This window comes from Bos taurus, chromosome 9 (assembly GCF_002263795.3).
Source record: "Bos taurus isolate L1 Dominette 01449 registration number 42190680 breed Hereford chromosome 9, ARS-UCD2.0, whole genome shotgun sequence".
Lineage (NCBI taxonomy): Eukaryota > Metazoa > Chordata > Mammalia > Artiodactyla > Bovidae > Bos > Bos taurus.
The window spans coordinates 63,795,105-63,804,073 of NC_037336.1; positions in this window are offsets into that span (position 1 = coordinate 63,795,105).

An 8,969-nucleotide genomic window follows, 5' to 3' on the forward strand; every position below is an offset into this window, starting at 1 on the left:
TGGAACACACAAAAAGGAGATCAATGAAATAAAAAGAGGCAAACTGCAATTCAACCTAAAGATGAACTTTCCAATAACAGAATGTACTGTCTCCGTATCACTATCTCCCGTCAATGTGAGCCGGAGGGAAGAGGTTGGTCATACTCAAAGACCCTTTTAAGTCTTAAGTTCAGATTCTAGACTTGCCCAAGGTAACCCAGCTAGTTAATGACCAAGTTGACAACCAACATCTACACTCTTTCAGTCCAGTGCTCAATCCAGTAAAACTGTGGTGCCCCAATTTTTCTCCAGTATAAATTTAAATTTCCTCAGAATTCATTAATCTATGGGAATTGGAAAGATTATACAAACAAAATAATTTTAATCACTATTTTTATACAAAAGTAGTGTTTGGGGCCTGTTACTAATAGTTGATCAATTTAATTATATTAGGAAAACATGGGCCTTAAGCAGACCAAACCTCTCTGGGGCAATAGTATGTTCTATCCATTGGGGTACATCTAATTCTGATATTTGTTTTCCTTACTGATGGAGACTCAGTTTAAATTATATTTATTTTTCAAAAATGAATGCAGAAACATTGTTCATAGTCTGACCACACACCCAGAAATGTCAAAATAGTTTTGAAATTCATGGACTTGTCTCCATATATCGGAGTATAACAGTTTCTTAATGAGTTTTGTTTGCTTGAAGTTCAGTCTGTTTCTTTGAAGATTAAGGCATACTGACAAGCTAGGTGTGCATGGTGATTCAGAAATATCCTAAGGTTTCACTCATTTTATTCACTGGACAAATAGGTCCTGAATACCTACCATGTGCAGGTACTATCCTAAGCACAGCAGAGACCAAAATCTCTGCCTTTGTGGAGCTTAGATTTTAGGAGGAGGAAAATAAATAGATAAATTGTAAAGTATGTGAGAGAATGAGAAGTGATATTAAAAAAGGAAAAGAACACGGGACATTGGGAGTGAATTTAGGGAGGGAGCCAAATAGTGGTGTGATTTTTAAATAAATTTGACAGGATCGGCTTTGATGAGAAGGTTAGATTAAGCAAAGACTTAAAGAGAGTGAGAGATTGAGCTATGGACATATCTAAGCAAAGGGCATTTCCAGCAAAGGACAGCCCAAAGACAGACCCACATATGGTAAAGATGAAGAAAGACAACATGCAAATTATGTTGAGCCTTATGGGTCATTGAAAGAATTTTGCTCTGAGTAAACTGGGAACACTTGTAAAAAGAAATATAGAAACTGAAAGCATGATTTAAGTGTATCAAAGCCTGTGAATCCTACCCATATGGTCCAGATTGTAGTCTCTACCATTTACCATTACAAGAAAACAGGGCGGGCTTGCCTGGTAGCACAGTGGATAAGAATCCACCTGCCAATACAGGTGGATTGAGTCACGGGCTCAATCCCTGGTCTGGAAAATCCTATATACCACGGGGCAACTAAGCCTGTGGGCCACAACTACTGAGTCCATGTGCTGCAACAACGGAGGCTGATGTGCTGGAGCCCATGCTCTGCAACAAGAGAAGCCACTGCAATAAGAACCCCACTGCAATAAGAAGGGCTACAGAAAGTAGCCCTCCCTGGCCACAACCAGAGAAAGCCCACACAAAGCAATGAAGACCCAGAGCAGCCAAAGTAAATAATTATTATTTTTTAAAGATTTTAAATATTGTATTGGCAAAACCAATACTATATTGTAAAGTTTAAAAATAAAATTTAAAAAAATAGAGAAAAAGAAAAGAAAAAAAAGTAAATAATTTTTTTTTAAGAAAGAAAGAAAACGGGGTTCATAGGAGAAATAATTGATTACAGAGCTGAGGCAAGAAAGGTACAAGACGAGCCTTCTGCATTTTGCTGTATGTAGGAGAACAAAAGGGGCTCCCCTGGCGGCTCAGATGGTAAAGAATCAGCCTGTGATGCAGGAGACCTGGGTTCGATCCCTGGGTTGGGAAGATCCCCTGGAGGAGGACATGGCGACTCACTCCAGTATTCTTGCCTGGAGAATCCCCATAGACAGAGCAGCCTGGCAGGCTGTAGTTCATAGGGTCACAAAGAGTCGGACATGACTGAGCAACTAAGCACAGCACAGCACAGAAGAGCAAAAAAGCTATCAGGCGTTTGGGATTGTGTGAAAAGAACTCGGGAGCCATTTGGAGCATCTCCTTCGGTCCATATATGGAAATGCTGACTATATCAAGGATAATAACTACATAAAATATGTAGTTATTGAGCTACATAAAATATGTTCAGATCTAGGACTTCATAATGATACCTTTAATAAAAACAACTGCATTTTGATGCTGTTAGAAGATGCTAGTGAACCAACTTAATTTCAGAACTGGCAAATGAGGGACTTTCCAACACCCAACTGCAGTAACAGATAATCAGATTGAAACTGAGAAAGTTTTTCTTCGTTGATTATCCCAGTTAGTAACTGAAAAAAAGAAGAAAAAAAGACAGTACCAGCAATGATCATCCATGGCTAAATTTAAAAAAAAAAGAAAGAAGGAACAGTGTCTAAGTGGCTGATTGGAAGTTTTGGGGTTGTATCAACAACATGCTACTTGAAAATCTACTTCCACAAGAAATAGTCTTTAAATAATTTTTTTCCTACATAGATGATCTATTTATCCCAAGATATTGGCCCTCTTCATTGTTTACAATAATGTCAATTATTTGCAAGATATCTGCTCAAGTTTCCCTGAAAGAGTTCCTTGGTTGAATCTAATAAACAAAACTCCAGAAGCTAATTATTGACATGAATTAAATAACATGAGATTTATCACTTCAGCTTCAGTGGCATCTTGGGGAGGTGAGCTTGTTATATACACTTTAAACACTTCTATCTGCTAGTGATATCAGTCCTGTTCATAGCATTGTTGTTTATCTTACTAAATAGCCATATCTTAGGAAGTACAAAACACTCAATCCATATTAATGTTTATTCTAGATTTATGGTTAATAGATGATTCATATAATAATACCTCAAATTTTTTTAAACATTTTTCTTAACTTAGAATAAATACATCTACTAAACTTAGATTCCATGAAATCCAAATATAAGAAACTGTCTTCCATTTGCCATTTACTTGGTGTTTAAATTATTCATCAATTTTTAACTTGAGTAAAGAACAAATCTGCAGAACATGAACTTCCAGAGTAAGTAAACCACATTCTTTTTATAGTTTTAGGCATGGAATTCTTGGGTATTTAAATGTATCTAATTTCCTAAAGTCTATAATTTTGTTTTTCTTTTTTTACTTACTAAAATGCTTTTTTTTAATTAAAAAGATATTTTATAAAATGTAAAAATAAGGAAAATATTAAGAATAAAATTAAGATAACACCATTCCACCATTTAGTGATAAATTTACTGTAAAGAAATTAATATCTTTTTCCATGCAGATAGAAATTTTAATAAAATTTAAATTTTACTATAGTATATAGTATATAGTTTGTTTTCCTGATTTTGTATTTAATATTCTATAATGGCAATTCTTCAATGCCATGAGAACTTCTTCTATTCAATGGCAATATGGAGAACATTTCTTTTTTCTTTCCTTTTTTTTTTATTTTGGCCGCAACAACCCAGGATCTTTGTTTCCCTTCCAGGGATTGAGCCCCAGCCCCAACACTGAAAGTGCTGAGTCTTAATCACTGGATTGCCAGGGAATTCCCAAAAACATTTCACTTTTATGGGTGTTTAATTCCATAAGACTGGAAATTCCTATCACTTTGAATTTTATCATGATGATAAATTTTACAGCAGTAAAAATTCCAAACAGTGACACTGCATTGGTTATCTCTGGATAATGGGTTAATATTACCATCCAAGAATTAAATGACTCAGATAACATATCTTCTCACATTCATGTGCAGCCATTCTAGTCCAAACTGCACTCCCCTCCCAACAGGTATCCTCTCTCCTAATCTTTTCTTTCTTTCTTTATTGCTTTAATTGAAGTATAGTTGATTTACAGTGTTGTGTTAATTACTGCTGTGATTAGCAGATGCAAACTGGGATATAGACAATGGATAAACAACAAGTCATACCGGAGAGCACAAGGTACGATATTCAACACCTTGTGAAAAGGCCATAATGGAAAACAATGTGAAAAAGAATGTATATCTATGCATAACTGCATCTCCTTATTTTTCCAACTGTCCAGTCTACATGTTTTTGTGCTTTCTTTCCACCTCCTTGCGCTAATTACAATTTGGTTCTCAGGGCACTGCTTCGCTTTGCAGGTTTCTTAAGTTCTCCTTCAGATGTGGAAGTCAAGGTCAATATCTTCCTTGATTCTTACTGCCACTTCTTGACAATTATTCCTTCATTTTTATGTACAACCCCTTGATTTTTTCAAACTCATCTTACTTGACTTGCCATCCTTTGTCCTAAGGTTATTATTTACCAACTTTCTAATTGCTACCCTTTATTGATCTGGAAGAGTTTGAGACCAGGTTTGCGGTCCTATTTTATGTCATCTGTCTCTAATGTCTACATGTCAATGTCCAATCTGGCTTCTGACTTGTTTGACTTCCTCTGCTCTCTCCCTCCACACCCAGCATTCTTACCTGAGATCCACTGGCCTCTGAGAGGCGATGGGTAGAATTTGAGGGGTCTATGAATGTAGATAGGGAAAATTTATGTCTTTATTTTTACCAAGCACTAATTGAAATTTAGCATTGCCTTCAAAGATAAATGTAGGCAATATATGACAGATTTATTAGCAGTATCAATGGTGTAGATAGATAGCATCACTGACTCAGTGAACATGAATCTGAGCAAACTCCAGGCGATGGTGAAGAACAGGGAAGCCTGGCATACTGCAGTGCATGGGGTCACAAAGAATTGAACATGACTTAGCAACTGAACAACAACGTGGTGTTGTCAACAATAGAAAGCATAGTTATTTTCATATTGAATATATTATGGTTTGTATCACATAGTTTTTCTATGTAATAGAAATTTTCATTTATGCTTATTTCTACCTAGAAATTATGGTCCTTTTTAAGTCTGCTGCTTGATCTTGTTGTTTAATGTAAAGAAACACATTACTTAAGCCCATTCAGGGTGCTACAACAAAATTCTACATATTAAATAGCTTGTAAATAACAGAAATTTATTTCTCACAGCTCTTTCAGCCCTTAACTTTTGTCTAAGATCAGGGTGCCAACAAGGTTAGGGGAAGGCTTTCTTCCAGATCACAGACCTCTCCTTGTACCTTCTCATAGTGAAAGAGGGTAAGAGAACTCTGAGTGATTCTAACCACATTTTAAGCACTAATCCCATTCATGGGAGCTCCACCCTCATGACCTAATGACCTCTGGAAGGCTCATCCTCCTAACACCATCACATTGGTGTTAGGATTCCATTTGAGTTTTGGGGAGACACAAACATTCAGATCGTAGCTACGTTACTGTAGCACACATTTGGTTTGTTTAAATATTTTGGTAAATATATTTTAATGTAAATGGTTTCAGATGTAATCCCATATATTTTGTTTTATGTATTTAAAAATATATTTGAGACAGAATCCCTAAGCTTCCCCAGAGTGGCAAAGTAGTCCATGCATGAATAGTTAAGAACCTTCCATTATAGGTTAACAGCATGTAAAAGCATGAAAGGAGAATATTCTCATGAGTTCCCTGGTGGCCTAGTGGCTAGAATTGCAGGCTTTCACTGGTATTGTTAGGTTTGGTCCCTGGTTGGGGAACTGAGATCCCATAAGCCCTGTGCAGCACAGACAAAAACAGAACAAACAAATAAGCAAAAAATAAATAATAACGTATTATGACCAACCTAGATAGCATATTCAAAAGCAGAGACATTACTTTGCCAACAAAGGTTCGTCTAGTCAAGGCTATGGTTTTTCCAGTGGTCATGTATGGATGTGAGAGTTGGATTGTGAAGAAGGCTGAGCACCGAAGAATTGATGCTTTTGAACTGTGGTGTTGGAGAAGACTCTTGAGAGTCCCTTGGACTGCAAGGAGATCCAACCAGTCCATTCTGAAGGAGATCAGCCCTGGGATTTCTTTGGAAGGAATGATGCTTAAGCTGAAACTCCAGTACTTTGGCCACCTCATGCGAAGAGTTGATTCATTGGAAAAGACCCTGATGCTGGGAGGGATTGGGGGCAGGAGGAGAAGGGGACAACAGAGGATGAGATGGCTGGATGGCATCACTGACTTGATGGACATGAGTATGAGTGAACTCCGGGAGTTGGTGATGGACAGGGAGGCCTGGTGTGCTGCGATTCATGGGGTTGCAAAGAGTCGGACACGACTGAGCGACTGATCTGATCTGATATATATATTATCTAGCACCATATATAAAAATAAACTCAAAATGAATCAAAGACCTAAGTGTAAGGTTGGAAACCATAAAACTATGTTTTCCTAGGGGAAAACATAGGCAGAACACTCCGATATAAACCATAGCAATATTTTTTTGAATCTGTCTTCCCAAAGTAGAGAAAATAAAAGCAAAAATAGGCAAATGGGACCTAAGTAAACTTAAGGACTTTTGCAGAGCAAAGGAAACCATCAAAAAGACAACCTACTGAATGGGAGAAAATATTTGCAGATGATGTAACTGATAAGAGGTTAATATCCAAAATATATCAACAGCTCATACAACTGACATCAAAAAACAAATGACCTGATTGAAAATGGGCAGAAGACCTAAATAGACACTTTTCCAAAGAGGACATGCAGATGGCCAACAGGAACATGGAAAAATGCTCAACATTGCTAATCATTAGGGAAATACAAATCAAAACTACAGTCAGATATCACTTCACATCTGTCAGAATGGCTGTCGTCAAAAAGAACACAAATAACAAATGTTGGTGAGGATATGGAGAAAAGGAAACCTTCGTACACTGTCAGTGGTAATGTAAATTGGTGCAACCACTGTGAAAAACAGTATGGAGTTTTCTCAAAAACCTAAAAATAGAACTACCATATATTCAACTCCTAGGTGTATATCTGCTCAAAAACAAAACAGTTATTTGAAAAGATACATGCACCCCAATGTTCATAGCAGCATTATTTAATTACCAGAATATGGAAGTAACCAGATGAATGGATAAAAAAGATGTGATACTCACACACACATACACACACACATATATACACAGAAGAATACTACTATGTCAGCCAGAAAAAAAGAATGAAATTTTGCAGACTTAGAGGGTATTATCCCAAGTGAAATAAGTCAAAGACAAATTCTCTATGCTATGACTTTATATTTGAAACTGGAAAAGTATAACAAAATAGTGAATGTAACAAAAAAGAGACAAGAGTCACAGATACAGAGAAGAAACTGGTGGTTACAACTGGGGAGAGAGAAGGTGGGAAGAGGCAATACAGAGATGAGGGATTAAGAGGTATAAATAAAGTGAAAGTGAAAGTCGCTCAGTCCTATCTGATTCTTTGCTATACAGTCCATAGAATTCTCCAGACCAGAATACTAGAGTGGGTAGCCTTTCCCTTCTCCAGGGGATCTTCCCAACCCAGGGATCAAACCCACGTGTCCCACATTGCAGGCGGATTCTTTACCAGCTGAACCACAAGGGAAGCCCAAGAATACTGGAGCGGGTAGCCTATCCCTTCCTGGAAAATCCCATGGGCAGAGGAGCCTGGTAGGCTGCAGTCCATGGGGTCGCTAGGAGTCGGACACAACTGAGCGACTTCACATTCACTTTTCACTTGCATTGGAGAAGGAAATGGCAACCCACTCCAGTGTTCTTGCCTGGAGAATCCCAGGGATGGGAGAGCCTGGTAGGCTGCCGTCTATGGGGTCGCACAGAGTCTGACATGACTGAAGCGACTTAGCAGCAGCAGCAGCCTATCCCTTCTCCAGGGGATCTTCCCAACCCAGGAATCAAACCAGGGTCTCCTGCATTGCAGGTGTATTCTTTACCAACTGAACTCCCAGGGAAGCCCTTTAAGAAGTGTAAAGCACTATGTATAAAATAAATGAGCTACAAGGATATATTGTACAGCACAGGAAATATAGCCAATATTTTATAATAACTATAAAGGGATTATAACCTTTGAAAGTTGTGAATCACTATATTGTACACCTGTCATATATTATACAGCAACAATTCAATTGCAAAGAAAAGAACCTATCATTACATATGAAGCGTGTCTTTAACTTTCCTTCCTATATAGCCTAATTCCGAAGCTTAACAGTGGACCTCTCACTATAATATTTCCAATCCTTTATCCTTGTTTTCTTCCCTTAGTTATTACTTGGCAATATCCCAACTATAATGAGTTCAATCATTTGCCTTGCTGCAGAAATCACACAGCAGGGCAGATTTGTGCTACCATACAGTTATGGCCTCCAATCCCAACCAGCCCCCAATGCAACTAAGCAGTCTTCTTTTCTCTTGTCAGGTGTCCTTCCTATTTCAGTCTTCTTTCTCCTCCACACCTTTTAACTTTTCCGTCCTCCACCTCAACTTTCCCCTTACCTGAGCAGAGATTTCAACATCCTCCTCATGGAGAACTTTGAGGACTTCGGATGACAATTTCCTTACACAAACCATTGTATATATCCCACTGTTTTTTTCCTTCCTTCTCACTAAAATGGTATAGTGCCCCTCCTCTAAGACAAATTCCTCCTCCAGTTCTCCAAATCACATTCATTCATTCAACAAATATTGAATCAGTGTTTGTTCCCTGCCCCAAAAAAAAAAAGATATGTTACAGTCCTATACCCTAGTACCTCAAATGTGATTTCATTTGGAAATAGAGTGGTTGCAGGTATAATTAGTTAAGATGAGGTCATACTGGAGGAGGGTGGAGCCCCTAATGCAATAGGACAGGTGTCCTTGCAAGAAGATGGTTGTGCAAAGACAGAGATACAGAGAGAATGTCATGGGGCAATGCAGGCAGAGATTATACAGTTGCAAGCCAAGGAAAGCCCAAGACTGCCCAGATGT